This window comes from Pongo pygmaeus, chromosome 11, assembly GCF_028885625.2.
Source record: "Pongo pygmaeus isolate AG05252 chromosome 11, NHGRI_mPonPyg2-v2.0_pri, whole genome shotgun sequence".
Lineage (NCBI taxonomy): Eukaryota > Metazoa > Chordata > Mammalia > Primates > Hominidae > Pongo > Pongo pygmaeus.
The window spans coordinates 34,856,393-34,878,050 of NC_072384.2; the positions used below are offsets into that span (position 1 = coordinate 34,856,393).

The window sequence follows — 21,658 nt, forward strand, 5'->3', positions numbered from 1 at the left end:
TGTCTACCCTGAACAACTTCTACCTTACCTGAGCTAGACACACCCTTTTGAAGCAGATAGAAGGCTAGGGGTTTTGAGGGGTGAAACAGGGGAGTTTTTTTTCTTTAAAAAATCTTGGTAATTGTTTTGTAATACTAATCTAGAATATATGTAAAACTCTTTTGTACTATCTTACATAGCGTCTTTACGTGAAAAGGGGTAAGTTAGGGAGTAAGAGTGATACTGCCCAGAGATCTCACAAGGCATCGTTTACATTATTGAAATACAGTGCTTGTGGCCTCAACTTTGAGAACTCAGAAATTTTGTTTTTGTAGATTCACATAAAATAAGCTCAGGTTATATATGCTAATGATGTTTGCAGAGACTGAATAAATCTGAATGCCAGATTATTAATTTACTGTGAAAGTTGAGTAGCGCTTCTGTCAGCATTACCAGTATATTTTCTTCGTCAGGTTAATCTGCATGGAAATCCAAACCATTAATTAGAAGGCTGTTTGGTGAGCAAGAAGTTCAGATTAAGGTTTGTTAGTCGTTTGGATGGTTCTAGGGAAGGAAATGATCAAAACTGTAAGCCCAGCGTGGTGGCTCACGCCTGTAATCATGGTGAAACTCCGTCTCTACAAAAATACCAAAATTAGCCAGCATGATGGCGGGTACCTGTAATCCCAGCTACTTGGCAGGCTGGGGCAGAAGAATCACTTGAACCTGGGAGGCGGAGGTTGCACTGAGCCGAGTAGTGCCATTGCACTTCAGCCTGGGCAAAACAGCGGGACTCCGTCTCAGAAAAAAAAAAATGTAAACCCCAGCGAGATGCTTTCTACCTTGCTGTTATTGGCACTACTGGCTCTACTACACGTCTTTGTGGTCAAGTTTTCAGCGTTTTCAAGTGTGAAAGAATTTGTTTTTAATTTCAAAAGTGTCTGTAATAGTGCTTGGGATACAGATGAATGTATGAATTTTTTGCAGTAACTGAGCAGTATCCTACCAATCTGCAGCCCATAGACAGGTAGTCCCTGCTATCTCCTAACAATCCTGCTTCTTTTTATACATTTGGTCCAGTTAGAGCCCAATATAATTAATTGGTACTTATTGCTTGGAATTATACACCCAGGTACTTTGGGTGCTGTTAATTTCTTGAGTCATATATAGACAGTAACTTGATTTTTCCCAAAGATGAATGAGTACATTGTGTATATGCATACACATACACTCATAAGCTTTACTTTTCACTCCCAAAGTGTGACCTTTTACCAGTGTGAGGAAGGGGACTAGGGGCTTACTGCTTGACCAGCATTCTGGTGAGAATGGTAAAGCTGAGTATTTCACCTGTTCACCTCTAGAGCTTAGTATCCTAGAGTATATCAAGATGCATCTATTTTATCTTCCCTTTAAAAAAGTAAAGTAAAATTTTAAAATCTTTAATTAAATGTTTAAACTAATGGGTTTTCTCCATCGAAAGGGTAAACCATGCCCAAGTCATTTACTGGTCTCATTTCAGGATTTTCCTGTAGGTATTTTTTCTATTTTTGTCTTTGTTGTTTTTTTATTTTTGATTTTTTTAGAGACAAGGTCTCACTCTGTTGCCCAGGCTGGTGTGCAGAGGCACAGTCATAGCTCACTGCAGCCTCAAATTCCTGGGCTCAGGTGATTCTCGCACCTCAGATTCGCAAGTAGCTGGGACTACAGGCGTGCATCACCACACCTGGCTTTTTTTTTTTTTTTTTTTTTTTTGGAGGGGGAGAGATAGGATCTTACTCTTTTGACCAGGCTGGTCGCGAACTCCTGGCCTAAAGGGATCCTCCTGCCTTGGCCTCCCAAAGTGCTGGGATTACAGGCCTGAGCCACCATGTCTGGCCACATTTTTGTGTTTTTTTGTTTTTTTTGTTTGTTTGTTTGAGACAGGATCTTACTCTGTCGCCCAGGCTGAAATGCAGTGGCTCAATCACGCCTCACTGCAGCCTCAACTTCCCCAGACTCAGGTGATTCTCCCACCTCAGCCTCACAGGTAGCTGGGACTATAGGCACATGCCATCATGTCCACTAATTTTTTGTAGATAGGGAATTTCACCATGTTGCCCAGGCTGGTCTCAAACTCCTGGGCTTAAGTGATCCGCCCACCTTGGCCTCCCAAAGTGCTAGGATTACAGGAGTGAGCCACTGCACCTGGCCACAGTTTTTTTTTTTTGTTTGTTTGTTTGAGGCGGAGTCTCGCCCTTGTTGCCCAGGCTGGAGTGCAGTTGTGTAATCTCCACTCACTGCATCCACCACCTCCCAGATTCGAGTGATTCTCCTGCCTCGGCCTCCCGAGTAGCTGGAATTACAGGTGTCCGTCACTACATGCGGCTAATTTTTTGTATTTTTAGTAGAGACATGGTTTCACCATGTTGGCCAGGCTGGTCTCGAACTCCTGACCTCAGGTGATCTACCCGCCTTGGCCTCCCAAAGTGCTGGAATGCCAGGCGTGAGCCACTTGTGCCCGGCCTGGCCACAGTTTTTTTAACCTTTGAAATGGAGTTAGTATTCATACAAGTTTAACAATACTTTTTTAAAAAAAAAACAGTTTTTCGTTTAAAAAACACTTCTATTCATAGGGCGTATTGGTGACCTCTCGGAAGAAAGGGATAAGGAGTCGTCTCTTGGCCGGTAAGGGAAATAGACTCAAGTGGATGAGGTCCAACAATTCAGCCTTGAGATTTCACTGCCCTAAAAGTCAAATAATGTGTAAGAGGACAGCGAAGGGAAGACTTCCTCCTCCCCCACCCCCACCTCAGGAAATCCTGATCTTAATTCTCACTCTGTATACCCAGTCACTCAAACCAGAAACTTGGGCATCATATCTCCTCTATCTCTTCCAGTCCAGTCACTTACTAAGTCCTGCAGTTTTTACTGTGGCCTATTTAAGTTTCAGTGGTTTAGTATTCTGGAATACATAGGATAGATTTGCCCTACTCTGTAGGAATAAATCAGAGTAGATGGTGTTGTTTGTCAGTTAAAACTATTAAGAATGTAGAAGATTTTTTTAAATTTCACAATTACTGCCAGGCACGGCAACTCATGCCTGTAATCCCAGCACTTTGGGAGGCTGAGGCAGGTGGATCACAAGGTCAGGAGTTTGAGACCAGCCTGGACAACATAGTGAAACCCCATCTCTACTAAAAATAGAAAAATTAGCCAGGCATGGTGGCGTACACCTGTAGTCCCAGCTACTTGGGAGGCTGAGGCAGGAGAATTGCTTGAACCCGGGAGGCAGAGGTTGCAGTGAGCCAAGATTGAGCCACTGCACTCCAGCCTGGGCAACAGAATGAGACTCTATCTCAAAAAAAAAAAAAAAAAAATTCATAATCACGGCGAAATAGGTGGTATATCAAAGTAGTTAAGCACATGGATTATAGAGCCAGACCACTCACTTCAGATACTAGACTCTACCGCTCACTAGTTGTGTGACCTTAAAACAAGTTAGTTAACCTATCTGTGTCTCAGTTTTCCCAGCTCAGAGATTAGGATGTTAGTACAACTTGCCTCATAGGGAATGCTTAGAACATACCTTTCACATAGTAAGCTCTTTTGTTTTTTTTTTTGGAGAGGGAGTCTCGCTCTGTCGCCCAGGCTGGAGTTCAGTGGCGCAATCTTGGCTCACTGCAAGCTCCGCCTCCTGGGTTCACGCCATTCTCCTGCCTCAGCCTCCCGAATAGCTGGAACTACAGGCGCCCGCCACCACGCCTGGCTAATTTTTTGTATTTTTAGTAGAGACTGGGTTTCAACATGTTAGCCAGGATGGTCTCGATCTCTTGACCTCATGATCAGCCCTCCTCGGCCTCCCAAAGTGCTGGGATTACAGGCGTGAGCCACCATGCTCGGCCAGTAAGCTTTTTTTAAGTGTTAACTCTTGATCCATTTGTTGTTTTCATTCAAGAATTAGAAAAAATCGATTTCCTCAGCTGATGATTTTGAATTAACTACTAATTATAAACATCTTTTTTATTTACTAGGATATTTGAGATGAGGAATTTTAAACAACTAAATTATTCTTATTTTCTCCTACTTAAGCTTGTGTTCCACCAACTGCATCTAGAATAATTCTCTGACCTTTCATTTGCTACACAAGTTAAATGATCTCAGTATTAAATGTCATGTAGGGTAGTAAAGTATCTTCTATGTGTAATGATGTGTCTGTATGCTGTAGGAATACATAAGCAAATATTGCCTTTTACTTTGTGGCCCATGTACTTGCAAAAAAAAAAATCTTTCATTTGATTTTTGTTAGTGATTAGATGACTGTGTTACAGTTACCTTCAGCCTCTCAAGAATCTATTTTGTATAACTTAATTAGCAGCTAAAAAGAGGAGGGAAAACTGGTTTATATACTCAAAGGGGAAGAAAAACTTTTTTGGAAAAAAAAATTATTGATTGCATTATGCATCCCACACCTAATGCTAAAATCACTTCCCCTTTACAACTGTCTGAGGACCTAGGATAAAAATTAGTTCTCCCAAAGTTGTAGAAATGAGCACAAGAAGATAGAAATTAAGTAATTCACAGACTTCATTGTAGAGATTATGTGTAATAAAGCTTCTTGTCAGTATTGACAAAGTCCTTGTTGCTCTTACATGTCATCAAATGTACAATTTTATTGTTCCAGGTCCTTTGCTCTTTTATTTAGCTTTGTTGTCTTAATTTTAAAACTATTTTCGTTTTTAAAAAATCGTCTAGCCTAAAGTGTCACAAAAGTATTTTCAACATGTGTGTTGTAGCCTAATGGTGGGAAGACTCATTTAGGCAATGACTTGATCAAAAATTGCATTTTGACCCCTCAGAAAAGTCAATATACTTATTAGCATATTTTATTTACTTTTCTTGAGGCCAAAAATAACTATACATTGTTTTTTAAAACATGCCTATACTGCCAGAAATTCCTGGAGTTGTGACATTTTTTTTTAGTTAATGAGGAATATAAAATGTTTGTTGAAAAATGTTTTTCAAGTATGACAGATTCAGATAAATTGGGTTTCATCAAATTAAAAAGTTTTATATTTTATAGAATGCCATCAAGAAAGTGAAATATTTTCACAGTTGGAAGAAAATATTCACAAACCATGTATCTGATAAAAGATTTACAGGATGTTTACTAGCAAAATTTTATTTTATTATTATTATTTTTTATTATTTATTTATTTATTTTTTAGAGATGGCGTCTTGCTCTGTTGTCCAGGCTGGAGTGCAGTGGCGCAGTCTCGGCTCACTGCAACCTCCACCTCCCCAGTTCAAGCAATTCTCCTGCCTCAGCCTCCCGAGTAGCTGGGACTACATGCGCACACCGCCACACCCGGCTTATTTTTTGTATTTTGGTAGAGACCGGGTTTCACCACGTTGCCCAGACTGGTCTCGAACTCATGAGCTCAGGCAATTTGCCCACCTCGGCCTCCCAAAGTGCTAGGATTACAGACGTGAGCCACTGCGCCCGGCCTAATTTTATTTATTTTTTTAAGACAGGGTCTCACTCTCTCGCCCAGGCCGGAGTGCAGTGGCACAATCACAGCTCACTGCAGCCTCTGCCTCTGGGGCTCTAGCGATCCTTTCACCTCAACCCCCAATGGAGCTGGGACTACAGGCACACTCTACCATACTGGCTAATTTTTGTATGTTTTGTAGAGACGGGGTTTCACCATGCTGCCTAGGCTAGTCTCGAACTCCTGGACTCAAGCGATCTACCCCCGCCTTGGCTTCCCAGAGTGCTAGAATTATAGGCGTGAGCCACTACATGTGGCCTGCACAATTTTATTTTATTTTAATGTATTTTATTTTGAGACAGTGTCTCACTTCGTCATCCAGGCTGGAGTGCAGTGGTGCCATCTCAGCTCACTGCAACCTCCACCTCCCGGGTTCAAGCAATTCTCTTGCCTTGGCCTCTCCCAGGTAGCTGGGATTACAGGCATACACCACCACGCCCAGCTAATTTTTTTTGTTTTTGTAGAGACAGAGTTTCACCATGTTAGCCAGGCTGGTCTTAAACTCCTGACCTCAAGTGACCCCACCTTGGCCTCCCAAAGTGCTGGGATTATAGGCATGAGCCACTGCGCCTGGCCCCAGCCTGCAAAATTTTGAAAAATGATAAAGGACATGTATACAGAATACATAAGGAGCTCTTATGACTTAATAGTAAAGACACATAACCCAATTTAAAAAGGGCAAATGATCTGAATAGATATTTTTCCAGAGAAGATACACATAAGGCCAATAAGCACATGGAAAGATACTCAACATTTTAGCCATCAAGGAAATGTAAATCAAAGCCGAAATTGAAATCAAAACCACAATGAGATACAACTTCATACCCACTAGGATTACTATAATAAAACAACACACATAAGAATTGGTAAGGATGTGGAGAAATTGGAACCGTCCTACATTGCTGTTGGGAATGTTAAATTGTACACAAATTGCTAGGGAAACAGGGTTGTCATTTTACCCAACAAGTCAACCCAGATATATAGCCAAGAGAAATGAAAACGTGTTCTCACAAAAATTTGCATAATACGTAAATGTTCATAGCAGCATATTTATAATAATCAGTAGATGGAAACAAGCCAGATGTTATCAGCTGACAAATGGATAAACAAAATATGGTGTATCCATAAAATGGAATATTATTTTCACTATAAAGGATGAATTGCTGATAAATCCTACAGCTTGGATGACTCTTGATATCACTGTGCTAAGTGAAGGAAGTCAGCCACAAAAGACCATATATTGTATGATACCATTTATATAAAATGCCTAGAATAAGTAAATCTATAGAGACAGTAGATTAGTGGTTGTCTCGGGCTGGATGGGGAATGGAGGAATTAGGAGGCAATAGCTAAAGAGGGCAGTTGCTCTATGGGATGATGAAAATATTCTAAAATTGATTGTGATTGTTACATAACTATGAATATACTAAAAAGTATTGAATTATACACTTTAAATGGGCAATTATATGACATGTCATTTGTATGTCGATAAGCTGTTACCAAAGAAAATTTTCAAGGAGGACTTCCAAATAGCTAAAGACAGTAGTGGTCATCGATCTACTGCCTCCCAATTTTCCTTCAAATAAATATAGAATAAGAAGGACAAAAATCTATACAGAATTTGAAGACATAAGTTGAAGAGAATTTAAGACTTCAGTATAACTGTAACTAAAAGAGAGCACTCACCAGATCCTGGCATGTGATCTCTTCATACTCCATTCAGCTCCTGCCTGCCACAAGACTTTGTGGCAAGCACAGGCAAAGAAAAATGAAGACAAAATGGAGAGGGAATCTTAATGTTATCTAAATTTAGTTCAGCCAGAAAAAGTCCACCCTAAGTCTGAAAATTCTTTTTTTTTTTTTTTAAGGTATCCAAATAGAATAAGAGTAGGGATTATAGGGGAGGGACTTAAAAATACATACAATCTGAAGAGGCAGTCTTCAAAGTGCGTAGCTTATAGGGGAGAAAAAGAAGGTACATAAGTAGAGGAGAAGCACCCTTTGGCAGTTGAGTGGTGAAAAGGTAATAAAGCAAAGGAGGAAATTCAGAATGCAGCAAAACAAAGAGAACCACAAAGTTACAGGATTCATAGCCAACTGTTCCCCCCACAACAAAACAAATAATTGGCAGGACTTTGCTATACTAACAGAAGAGGGCACTATTAAAATAGGAATCTTGTAAAACATCCCAGTAATATGATGCTTTAATAAAAAAATTTATGGCAGTAAACACATTTATCTGAAAAAATAAACAAATGAATTAAATTTCCAGCTCAAAACAAAATTTAGGAAAACAAAGTAAACCTAAAGAGCATACCCAGAAGGAAATAATAAGGATAAAAGCAGAAATTAATGAGGTAGGGAATAGAAAAACAAGACCTAACAAATCTGTATTCTGAAAATTTTAAATTATGAAAATAGACAAACAGTTTAGCTAACTTAATCATGTAAAGGAAAGGAGTAAAACATAGATATGCAAAATAAGATAAAGCAGTAAATAACCACCAAAAATAATTTTTAAAAAATTTTTAAATCACAAGAGACTACTTAGCAGACCTCACTGCAGTTATTTGAAAACCTAGATGAAATGAGTAATTTTCTAGGGACATGCATATTACCAACATGGAGTTAGAGAAGTTGAACAGACTAATTTCCATAAAAGAAATAATTCTACTAAACTATCCCACCAAAAGGCATTAGACCTGAATGGTTTCACAGAGCAATTCTATCAGACCTTCAAAGACCAGATAGTTCCACTGCTGCATAAATTGTTCCAGAGCATTGGAATGTTGGAAAGCTTCTGAATTTCTGTGAAACAGATATAGTATTGATACTTAAACCTGGTAAGAACAGTATTGAAGAAAGAAAGCTATAAATCAGCATCCCATAAGAATATTGATGCAGCATATACACCATGGAATACTATGCAGCCATAAAAAATGATGAGTTCGTGTCCTTTGTAGGGACATGGATGAAATTGGAAATCATCATTCTCAGTAAACTATCGCAAGGACAAAAAACCAAACACCGCATGTTCTCACTCATAGATGGGAATTGAACAATGAGAACACATGGACACAGGAAGGGGAACATCACACTCTGGGGACTGTTGTGGGGTGGGGGGTGGGGGGAGGGGTAGCATTAGGAGATATACCTAATGCTAAATGACGAGTTAATGGGTGCAGCACACCAGCATGACACATGTATACATACGTAACTAACCTGCACATTGTGCACATGTATCCTAAAACTTAAAGTATAATAATAATTTAAAAACTTAAAAAATTAAAAAGTATAATTGACAAATAATATTGATGCAGAAGTACTAAATTAAATATTATCATTATGAAGTGATATACCATGACCATGTGAGATTTATTTCAGGGATGCAGGGCTGGCTTAATGTTAGGATACTCATTAGCATACTCCCTATTGATAGATTTGTGAGGAAAACTCATTATCTCCATAGGTGCTGAAGGAGCCTTCCACAAGATCCACCCATTTTGTGATATTTCTCTCTCTCTCTCTCAAATAGTGACTGTGGGATACATTTCTGAAATGATAAAATTTATATATCTTAGTCCTAAAGCCAGGAATCTTATATATAATGGGAAATACTGGAAGTATTTCCACAATATACAGAAACAAGGCAAATGTACACTATCTTCACTGCTGTTCAACATTATAATGGAGGTATTAACCAATATAGTTAGATACATTGATTTGAGGCATAAGACTGGGTAAAGAAGAAAGACTATCTCTGCAGATTATATGATACGGGTTGAGTATCCCTAATCTGAAAGGCTCCAAAATTCAAAACTTTTTAAGCAGTCACACGATGCACAAAGTAAATGCTTATTGAAGCACTTCAGATTTTGGATTAAGGGTGCAATGAAAATAATGAAGAAATTCCAAAATGCAAAAAAAATCAAAATACCTCGACCCAAACTGTTTTTTGGTTTTGGCTGGAGTGCAATGGCACAATCTTGGCTCACTGCAACCTTGACCTCCCAGGTTCAAGCAATTCTCCTGCCTCAGCCTCCAAAATAGCTGGGATTACAGGCGCCTGTCCCCACACCTGGATATTTTTGTATTTTTAGTAGAGACAGGGTTTCACCATGTTGGCCAGGCTAGTCTCGAACTCCTGACCTCAGGTGATCCACCTGCCTGGCCTCTCAAAGTGATAGGATTTACAGGCGTGAGCCAACATGCCCGGCCCAACCCAAACATTTTTGATAAGGGATAGTCAACCTGTAATATGGCTGGAAAACTACAGGGGATCACTGGCAAAATTAATCCAAATGATAATAGAATTCAATAAAATAGCAGGATATAAAATTAACTTAAAAAATCAATAGACTCATATACAGACAGTAGCCAGTTAGCAGTCAGTCACAATGGTAGAGAAAACTCCACTTACAATAGCAACAAAGATTAAATACTTATTAAACATAAAAATGTGCAAAGCCTACAGGAAGAAACTTTTTCAATACTTAAGTCATAAAATTAGATTTGAATAGGATGGCTTATCATTCTAAAGATGTCAGTTCTCCTTAATTTCTGAAATTAATGCATTCACAGTAAAAACACCAAGAAGCCTCTTTTTTTTTTTTTTTTTTTTTTGTTTAAGTTAGACAACTTGATACTAAGTCTTATGGGAAAACAAACATACAAGAATAGCCAGGAAGAAACTAGAAAAGAAAAACTGCTGGTGGGACTAGCTCTACCAAACATTAAAACATATACTATAAAGCGTCTATAATTAAATCTGTGTGCTACTGTCACATGAATAAATAAATAGAGAAGTGGAATAGAAAGCCCAGAAACAGACACAGGTACAAGTGGAAATAATAAAAATGGTATCTTGGGCTGGGCTCAGTGGCTCACATCTGTAATCCTAGCACATTGGGAGGACAAGGCAGACGAATGACTTGAGCCCAGCAGTTTGAGACCACCCTGGATAACATGGCGAAACCCTGACTAAAAAATTAGCAGGCACGGTGGCTTCTCAGGAGGCTGAGAGATGGGACAATTGCTTGGACCCGGGACATCCAAGACGGCAGTGTGCCATGATAGTGCCACTGCACTCCAGCCTGGGTGACGGAGTGAGACCCTGTCTCAAAAAAAAAAAAAAAGTGTTAAATTACTGAGGTAGAAATTGGCTTTTTAATAAATGGTACCGAGATATCTGAATGTCCCAGATAATAAATGATACCACTGAATAAATAGTACTGAGATATTTAGAAAGAGATAAAATTAGATACACATCTTGTGCCATGTATAAGAATAAATACAACATGTACATAAGTTTTCATAGCATTATTCATAACAGCCAAAAAATTCAAACTCATATGTCCATTGACTGATAATTGGATAAGCAGAGTGTGGTATGTCTGTACAGTGAAACATAATTCAGCAATAAAAAGAAAAGCAATGATACATGCTACAATGTGGGTGAAACCTGAAAACATTATACTAAGTGAAATAAAGCAGTCACAAAAGGCCACAGATTGTATGATTTCATTTATATGAAATGTCAATGATAGGCAAATCTATAAAGTGAGAAAGTAGATTAGTGGTTGCCAGGGGCTAAGGGAGTTTGGTTTAAAGAGGGGTGACTGATAAAAGGTACAGTAGTTTCTTGTTGGAATAATGAAAATGTTCTAAAATTTATTGTGATGGCTACACAACTGTATGAATATACCAAAAGCCGCTGAACAAGACACTGAATGAATTTAAGTGGATGAATGTATGCTATATAAATTATATCCAATAATTAGCTGTTACAAAAAAAAAAAAAAAAAAAAACAACCTCCAAACAGGTTAAGGATCTAAATGTTTAAAGAGAGAGAAAAAAAGACCATATAAGAAAACCGATATTTTCTTCTTTAACCTTTGTTTATGAAAAAGGCTTTTGGGCTATGACTCAAAATGCAGAGACAACCAAAGATTGACAAATATGTCTATATAAAAATAAGAAAATTTTACATGGCAAAAACCAACATGAAAAAAAGTCAAAAACACAAGCTGACAAACTGGAAGAAAATTTTTTCAACATATACCATAGCCAAAAGGCTTATAGCACTAATATATACTACACTTGATTTTAGCCAAAAGGCTGAGAAGCCATATCCCTAATATATAAAGAACTCTTAATAATTAAATGACCAAAAAAAAAAAAAGCCTTGAGCACCAAAGTACCAAAGACCTGATAGAAAAAATGGGGAAAAGACATAAATGGACAACTCACAAACAATGAAAATTGGGCCTTAAGCACATAAAAAGTTTTAAGTTCATATGGAGAAATAAGCTCACGCCTGTAATCCCAACACTTTGGGAGGCCAAGGTGGGTGGATCACCTGAGGTTGAGAGTTCGAGACCAGCCTGACCAACGTGGAGAAACCCCGTCTCTACTAAAAATACAAAAATTAGCCAGGTGTGGTGGCAGGCGCCTGTAATCCCAGCTACTTGGGAGGCTGAGGCAGGAGAATCGCTTGAACTCGAGAGGCAGAGGTTATGGCGAGCTGAGATCGCGCCATTGCACTCCAGCCTGGGCAACAAGAATGAAACTTCATCTCAAAAAAAAAAAGTGAAACAGCACTTAGACGCCATTTCTCATCTACCAGATTAGTGAAAACTAAAAAGAATGTCAGCTAATTCTGTGCGAGGCACCTTCAGATACTGCTGGTAAAAGTACACACTAGCATAGCCCTTCTTCTGAAGAGCAGTGCCTAATAAATTGACATATGCACTTATCTTTTGACCCAGCAATCCCACTTCTAGGAATCTTCTCTAAAGAAGTTGATCCATTTTAGGAGTGTTTGTAATTGCAAAATATTGCAAGTAGCCTAAATACCCATGCAGGAGAATGATTGAATAGATGATGGTACAGCCACACAATGAAGTAGTACTGTGTCACTGTAAGAAAGAATGAGGAAAATCTCTGAACTACTTGCAGTGCAATTAAGGGAATTAAGTATGAAGAGTATAATATGCTACTGTCTATGAAGCAGGGAAATACAGGCACAGATGTCAACTTAATATGCGAAAGAAATACCAGAATGATAAACTAGAAACTATTGAAACTGGTTTCTTACAGGGAGTACATGAGAATGGGGTAGAAAGATTGGGAGTAATGGGAATAAGATAGTAGGGATAGGGAGCAGCACTTCTCTGACTATAATTTTTTATATGACTTTGACTCTCAGAACCCTGGTAATTTTTTACATAGTCTCCAGAAATAACATAAAATCAACTTGGACGTTGGCAAGTATGGAGAAAGGAGCCCAAAATGTAATGCAAGCACTAACAGATGAACAATATTAACTTGATTTATGAAGTCAATGAATAACACTTGAGCGGGGAAGAAAAGAACTAAGTAGCTTTGGAAAACAGTATTTTGATAGGCATTCTAAAGCTAAACACAAGACAAAAAACAAATATTGTAAGTAGTAAATGTGTTTCTCACAGTGGTATCGCTTAGGAATTCTGAAATTGCCCTTTGTGTAAAGTTTTAAAAATAAGTGAATATATTGTAGATAATGAAAGTCAGACTTCTCATTGTTGTATAAAGTAGTTACAGATTAAGATAGGAGTAGGCTAGAATTAACCCTGTGTTCATTGACTGGAGTTTGAGGTATCCATATGAAGTCGTGGTTTTTAATATATATGTATATATGATGTATGAATACAAAAATACATAATACAGATGTGTGAATATGTGTATACTGTACATACACATATTCCCGAGCTCTGTCCTGAGAGAGCCAGAGGAATGATACCCTAGTAAGCACATTAGTGTTCGGATCTTCTTTAAATGCCATTCTCCAGTAAAGGGAACCATGGGTCCTTGGAAAAATGGTTGAGTCTGGGGCAAGAATAATACAAGATGTGCCTGGAACATCATGTGGTGCCAGAAAGTAATTCAAAAAATGATGAGGGCATGTTGAAAGGACAACAGGAACCAATCTGTTGGAACTCCCAATGGCCCAAACTGGGATAATTTGAGAAACAAAATAATGAGAATATTAAGATTGTAACCCACAAAATAAAACACATGTACAGGCATTTAGGTAGATAAGATAGATGGGAGGGATAGGAAGGACAGCTCTTCCTTACATGGAATTCCAATTAGCATAGACGAAAAGAGAGGTAAAAACCATCATTAGGCAGACAACACTGATAAATATTGCATGCAAGAACTATGAGCAGATACTCAATGGAGAAGTTGTGATGAAAAGCAGGATATTTTCAAGGTCACAAAATATCTCCCCACAAGATATGAATTACAAAGAGAAAAATGGTAACTATGGGGTGGGTGGGGGGAAATGGCAGATACCACCTTAACTATGTGTTCCCTGATGCACTGAAAGGGCACAATTTCACTTCTGTGGTATCCCTACCAAAAATGCCTAAGTTCAATCTAATCATGAAACTGGTGACGTTTGCTTAAAGGAATCTAAATAAGGTCTGTAGATTAGTTAATAGTGTTACATCAATGTTAATTTTCTGATGTCAGTAGTTGTACTATAATTTTGTAACATGTTATAAGGGGAAGTTGGATGAGGTACATACAGGAAGTCTGTGCTACTTTTGCAACTTTTCTCCGAGTCTACAATTATTTCCAATAAAACATCTTTAAAAATAGGGGCCGGGCATAGTGGCTTGCGCAGCGCTGTAATCCCAGCACTTTGAGAGGCCGAGACAGGCGGATCACTTGAGCCCAGGAGTTCAAGACCAGCCTGGGCAATATGGCGAAAACCCGTCTCTACAAAAATTAGCCAGGCATGGTGGCATGCACCCTTTAGTCCTAGCTACTCGGGAGGTTTACGTGGGAGGATGGCTTGAGCCCAGGAGGCGGAGGTTGCAGTGAGCTGAGATCGCACCACTGCACTCCAACTTGGGCAAGAGGGAGACCCTGTCTCTAAATAAATGAATGAATAAATGATAAAGGCTTGAGGTACCAGGTATCTGTTGTTACCTAAACTCTTGTTATCTGAGCTCAGAAGCCAGAAAAATTTTCATGACACAGTAAGCTTTGCTATCAGAGCTCTCACTATTTGAACTAAGACTGACTAGAGTCACAAGAGATACTTGTATTTATTACTGATATTTTTGTTGCAATATTATTGGAACTTGATCTAAATAGAATTTATTCTTATTCTCCTGGAGTCAACCATTGATTTCTTTGCTTGTTCTTTTAATATACTCTCCCTTAGAGGACTCATCCATTTGATTGGCATCAGCTGTCACCCTTTAAGTGAAAAATCTGTACATGTCACTCTCCTAATGGTCTTCATTATCTCCCTAATGAGTTTCAGGAAAAGTCCCAGCTCTTAAACTTCACTCACAAGGCCTTGCCTGTCTGCTCCTACTTACATCTTCAGCTTTATTGTTTTAAAACAACAAACTCTTAGCTTTCCTTGAACTTGCAGCTCTTGCCTTGCTGAGCTACTCCGAAATTCACTCATTCCTTGAACTTGAAGCTGTTGCCTTGCTGAGCTACTTTCAGATCCCCTCTTCTTAATGCTTTTTGGGTCTTGTTCATATTGTTCTTTCTTCCTCTAATTCTTTGTCTTACTTCTTTCCCTGGCTAATTCTTTCAAATGATAGCTTAAGTATTAGTTCCTCCACAAAACATTCTTTGACCTTCAAAGACTGGCTTTCAGTATCCCCCTCAGATACTTCCATGGCATCCTTTAGTTCCCCTGTCCTGGCACTTACTACTCTATTATAATGTTTATGTCTTATACTAGACCATCTATGGTATGAAGAATAAATTAGAAGGCAGCAGAACCATTTTAAAGGCTGGAGACCAGTAAGAAGCCTCTTGGGGAAATCTAAGCAGGAACTAATAATGGTTCCCTATATTAAGGTATTAGTGAGGATGGAGCCCAGAGATACTGTATGAAGAAAAGTGGGGTATAAGATCCTTGAGAGCATTGTCTGTCCTGTTTGCCTGTAGATCCACAGTAGGGGAACTCTCATGAGTCCTTCCTTATACTCATAATTCCAATTCCATTTCCCACCTGTGGAACATTTCACTTTACCCTTAACGGTCTTGGTGCCTTACTTCTATAATTATCTGTGTAGTCTTTGACGCTGGAACTTTGGATACCTCATTTCACCATTGGTTGTGGACTGTTGATTGACCTCACCTGACTAACTGAGTAATACCACAATCTTTCCTCACCACTTATTAATAGTATCTCCTCTCTATGACATGTTAAGTTGAAGAGGATGATTTAGGATTGTTTATTTGCTTAATGCTTGTTTATTTGCTTTTGGTGAGTGGTGAGCAAGAGTAGAAATTAGTATTTTTGCCCCTATCCCAGTTGACCATGCCAAATTTCCTATTTCTAGTGGCATCAACATTCTTTTATTTATCCAGGTTTTCAAGTTTTTGAATTTTCATTAGCCTTCTAAGTTTTACTTTGAAGTGTCTCTCCACTGTCTTCATTTTTCTTTCCCAGTTAACTCTCTGACTTTAACTCATGGTACCTTATATCTAAATTATTGTAAAATCTCTCAGTTTATATTCTTAATTTCTTTGCATCGTTATCCTCAACTTAGATTCATAAGAATTATATTGACTCTAAGCTTTGACATCAAATTATCTTGGTGAACTGATTTTTCCTCAGAATTTTAAGGACTAAATGAGATAATGGATGAGTGCTTTGTAACTGTATATCCCATACCTCTTGATTTATTCTTTCCTTTTAAAAATCCTTCCGTCTTGCTGGGCTCACACCTGTAATCCCAGCACTTTGGGAAGCCCAGGTGGGCGGATCACCTGAGGTCAGGAATTCGAGACCAGCCTGGCTAACATGGTGAAACCCCGTTTCTACTAAAAATACAAAAAAATTAGCCAGGCATGGTGGGGCACACCTGTAATCCCAGCTACTAGGGAGGCTGAGCCAGGAGAATCGCTTGAACCCGGGAGGCAGACGTTGCAGTGAGCCGAGATTGCGCCATTGCACTCCAGCCTGGGCAACAGAGCAAGACTGTCTCAAATAAATAAATAAATACAAATTATTTAGTTAATGGTTTTAGTTTTAATGAAAATTAAAAATAGCTCATAGGAAGTGAATTTCTTACCTCCTTTTAGGTTATTACAATTTTATGTTCAGTAAAAGCAGAATCTTAGGGGAATGAGGAAGCTTCCAGAGTTGAAATGCCTTGGTCGTTTTGTGTCCCTGGGCTGTTGGCAGTGTGACTCTGCTACAGAATACCACTTGGGGAGATCAGCTTACTCAGTACAGGGTGCAGGGAACAGGGGAAGCCAGGAGGGCCAGAAACCCACACTGCGTGGTATGGAATAGTGGAAAAGAACCCTCCCTTAGGAGGATAACATCGTCTGCAGTCTATTTTTATATTTCAAAGTGAGGTATTTTTACTTCAGATTACAGTACTGTATATAATTAATAGGAGAATGTTGTATATTTGCTAATAGTGGGTTATTGCTATATAATGGTCTCCTGCCCCCATAACATTGTAAAGAAAAAATAATCCTAACCAGTTTTTAAAATGTTTTAAATTCTTAATAAATAAAAAATGCTGCAGTAAATATAGATCTTTACTTCAAAAAGAAAAGGAAAGGAGGCCTACTGGAAAAGGTTACACAGAAAAGTTTAAAGTTATAAAATAGACACACAGATAGCCTTCTGTCTTCACCAGTTCTTAACATTTTGGCACATTTGCTTTCTCTTTGTGTGTCTCTGTTTCTCTGGCTAATGTATTTTTATCACACCCAAGAAATTTAACATTTATAAAATGTAATCATTTAATATACCAACCGTGTATATACTGCTTCAGTTGCTCCTCAGATTCCCGAATCTAATCAGATATAACACTTTGCATTTTGTTTACTGGTCTCTCTAGTCTTCTGTAATTTTCCCAGTTTTTTCCCATAATACTGATTTTTTTTCAGCATTAAAGCTAGCTCTCTTGTAGAGTAGTCCACAGTCTGAATTTATCTGATTGTTTCATGATTAGATTCAGATTAAATATTTTTGGAGAAATACAGCATAGGTGATTTTTTTTCCCTGTTGCATTATATCAGGAGGCATGAAAGGTTAGCCTGCCTGGTTATTGGTGATGTTAAATTTGATCACTTGATTAAGGTAGAGTCTGCTGGTAGAAAACATACCTTTGAAATTAAAAGTTATCAGTAACCAAAGATTATCTTGTTCAATGACCATCTGTCATCTAATAGGTTTTGTCATCTATTTATGATCCTTGCTAGAATCAGTGATTACCTTAATGGTTGCAAAATATTGATTTTCTACTTCAAGAGATGTGTTAAATTTCTTTAAAAAATTGTTACCGTAAGATGGCCCTTGGCTATAGTAATCATTTGCTTTTTTTATTTAGAATGTATTAGGAAGTATGTGAGAGGATTAGGTTCAAATGTTGTCTTTACCTGTAAAGGTTGAGATCTTTGAAAAGTTCCGCAAGAGCTAAGGCACCAGAAAAAATTAAGAAGAAAGTTTATCAGCCATGTTAGTAATTAGATTTAGATAATTAAATTTCTGATGTTAGTCCCATAGTTGCCCCAGTTCCTATCATTCAGATGGGTATTATCTTTTTACCTTATAACCGCAGTTAAACCCTGTAGAGTCAGTATACTTCTGTTTTTGCAGAAGAAGTTGCTGGACATTCCAAAATGGATAGCACAAAATTTAAGGTGCAAGCAAAAAGTTAAATTTTATTAACTCAAATTTCAGCTGGGTGTGGTGGCTCACACCTGTAATCCCAGCACTTTGGGAGGCCAAAGCAGGTGGATCACTTGAGGTCAGGAGTTCAAGACCAGCCTGGCCAACATGCTGAAACACCATCTCTAATAAAAATACAAATATTAACCAGTTGTGGTGGCAGGTTCCTGTAATCCCAGCTACTCGGGAGGCTGAAGCAGGAGGATCGCTTGAACCTGGGAGGCAGAGGTTGCTGTGAGCTGAGATTGCGCCGCTGCTCTCCAGCCTGGGTGACAGAACGAGATTCTGTCTTAAATAAATAAATAAATATTAACTCAAATTTCTGTTATTGAGGATTTATTTGAAAGTTTTCATTACCTGACCTCAGTAGCATGTTTAAGCACAGTTCCACAACATCATTAGAAACCTAAACCTGTTTCATATTTGTGTTTTAACATTTGTAAGGTAGAGACAAAGCCAACTCATACAATTACCAGTGTAGCATCCAAAAAGAATATTAAAAGATAAGATTCTGTCTTATTAACAAGTTGTGGATTATTCCTAAATTAACAGTTTATTATCACTAAAGCTCACTATTAACAGCTAAGTTACTTCCCTTCATAATAGAGGAAGGCCTCTACTTGACAGCAATAAAACTGTATTTTAAGATATTTTTAATTATGACTTTTCACTAATTCACAATTACTTGAGTTTATAAGGCCTACCTAATAATTTCCAAAGCTTGGAGAGAGAGAGAATCTTTTGAAATGTAGTAGAAAATATTCATTTGTTTTTGCTACAGTGTAAGTGGGTTGCTTAATTATTCTGCATTTTAGCTTGTCCATCTGTTTCGTAACGAGTTTCTATTACAGTTTTTAAGAAAAGCTGCCTTGAAATATGTTTCTCATAAGTAACAAAGATTTTATCTGAGAAAAAAATCATTTATACCCTTTGGCAAAAGCGGTAATTCTTTAGGGAAAAGTCAGGAGTTTGGATATTTGTTTTTTGGGTACCTAGGCTGGCACTTGATTTTTACCAGAAAGTACAGGGTGCAGTAAAAGATTGTACACTGGAGAAATTTTAGGTAAATCAGTGGGAAGCCTCTCAGATAAGTCTCAGTGTTGTTAGCTGCCTCATCACCTTTGTTGTTTGAAGATTTAGGAAGATTTTGTGGATTTCTTATGTATTTTTAACAATCTACTTCTAGGGCTGAGTCTATTTTTGGAGAGGTGTTAATATTTTTTCACATTATACTATAAAGCTGGTATCTTTTAGTGTTTGTCAAGTTGGTATAAAGAGCACTGCTGGTTTATTAATCTGTAAGGTTGTATAAACTCTACATGACTTTTAACATTTTAGTGACATAGAAAAGGGATTTCTGGTTGGTGTACAGATCTTTCTTCACATAGTGCAGGTAATGTATGAGCATTGTCTGATGGATCCTTAGAACATTCCTGTATGCTTTTGGAAAGTATGATCTTTGTTTAACAAAATGGGAAACAGAGGCACATGCTGTACCCAGCTATCACAGAAAACAATAGTTGGAATCCAGAAAACCTACTCATCTGGTTCAGTGTGTTGCCCAATAGATACAATTAGTATTCTGTTTTCTTTATCTTATTTGTTTGCCTTATAATTATTAAACATTGTTTTTTAAATTTGGTTTTGGTTGATTCCTTTTCTTGTAAGTCCGCCACTTGAGCTAATATAGCCAACAAGCATCTGACACGAGGCAGAATTGTCCTCGGATCCCAGTTCTATTGCTATCTCCATCTGTTGGTATGAAGAAGTGATGCTCTTGCCAGAATAAGCAAGCTTATTTTAATTTTAGCAAAAACAGATTAAGAAATAAGGAATTGTGCTGTTAATTCATTTTATTTCTTTGTGACAGGTAAAGTCAGTTGGAAGATGCAAAACTGTCACAGGAAGTTAGCTATTATAGACAAATTGCCTTTTTTTAAGGCTTTTTGTTAGTAATAAAGTGTCAAAGAGAGTAATTTAAAAATGATATATTAACCATACCTAAATTATTTATGGCTTGTTCTTTAAGGAATTATAGAAAAACATGGTTGTCTCAACTTTTTTTCTTCAACCTGGGATCAGGCATCATTGTGCAACAATATTTTAATAGCGAGAAATCTCAAAAATCCTGACAGTCTTTGCATATTCACAGTTTCATGGGCTTTTGCATCATTGCTTCTGAATTGCTAATGAAGAGCTCAATATAGCTTCTGATGCATTTCAGATATTCTGGGTGGTGACTGGCTAGAGTGTTACTGACATCACAACATACAGCTGTTGACTTTCTATTGTCTGAGTCCTCCTCGGCAAGTGCTTTAGACTGCTCTAGCAGGCACTCTCAATGCCTGACTAATCAGCTGGATGTGTGCAGTGAGCTCTATAGAGGAGCAATGCAGAGCATCAGTTTACAGGTACTATGGAAAGAACATCTTCTTAACTCTGTATGATGAAGCAAATACCAATACAATGAAGGTATGTGACTCTTAATTCATTTGCTAAATTTGTATAGAAGGTAATCTGATACATGAAGAAGTATTCATGTTCACTTAGTACCATAATTTTTGTTAGAGGATGTGTGATAAAATTCTACTATATTGAAAGTGAGCATTTTGAAATTGTTTTTATTTATTTTTGCAAAAATATATTTGTTTAGGTTGGTGGAGTGAAAAGTAGAGTCATTTACTTCTCAGCTGTAGCACCAATTTCTTCTCCCCACCCCTCACATGTTTGATATTTCTTGTAACTTACTGATAGAATGGTTTACCTGTGTGCTAATTGGTATTTATGTATAGCACAGCAAATTGTCAGCTGGAAAAATGACTTTTCTTTCAAGTTCATCTTAAAATAGACATACTATATGGCTTGTTCAATTTTAAAAATTTTATTGTGGAACAAATACAATGTGAATGAGACTTTTGGAAATTAAGAAGCTAAGAATCTTAACTTTCAAAACTCCTGGTAACGGTTTTCCACCCTTTTGGGGGAAGAGGTGGAATAATTTTTAAAGTGCTTGTAACAGCAAAACCTAGATCTGTCATTGCTATGATTAACATAATCAGATATCACATTGCAAAAGAGAGCAAATGCTAATCAAACTGTGTAATTTTTGAGGAGTATCTTATTCCTAATTATACAGTCTGAAAACTTTGACATTTACCTCGGTATTTTGATTCCTCAAAACTGAAATCTCATCATGTAGGTGATACTGAATGACTAACACATGTCCATTAGTGTATAATTGAATTGTTTAGAAGGTTTTTGAGAGTTTTGCTTGCTTTTTATCTGGAATTAGCTGAAATTTTAACAGCATTTGGAATTGTTATGATATGAATTCCTTCCCCCTCCATTTACGAAACAATTATTTTGTTCTGAAGAAATAATTCATCTCTTTTCTAGAGGAAATAGGAAGAAAATCACTAAATGGCCTTTTATCAACGC

The 21,658-nt window shown here is 37.7% G+C and overlaps 1 protein-coding gene across 29 annotated transcripts in view; it reads left to right on the forward strand.

Annotated features, from left to right (window-relative positions):
- R3HDM1 (R3H domain containing 1) overlaps positions 1 to 21,658 on the forward strand; it is a 187,877-nt gene that overhangs the window by 30,979 nt on the left and 135,240 nt on the right. For 2 of the 29 annotated variants that reach the window (XM_054477843.2, XM_054477845.2), the window contains exon 1: positions 20,537 to 20,692. The exons of 26 other annotated variants lie outside the window; for them this stretch is intronic. The gene's annotated coding sequence lies outside the window, so the exon portion shown is untranslated. Of the gene's footprint in view, positions 1 to 20,444; positions 20,693 to 21,658 lie in introns of those variants that run through there. One more of the 29 variants, XM_063647409.1, reaches the window with a different exon arrangement.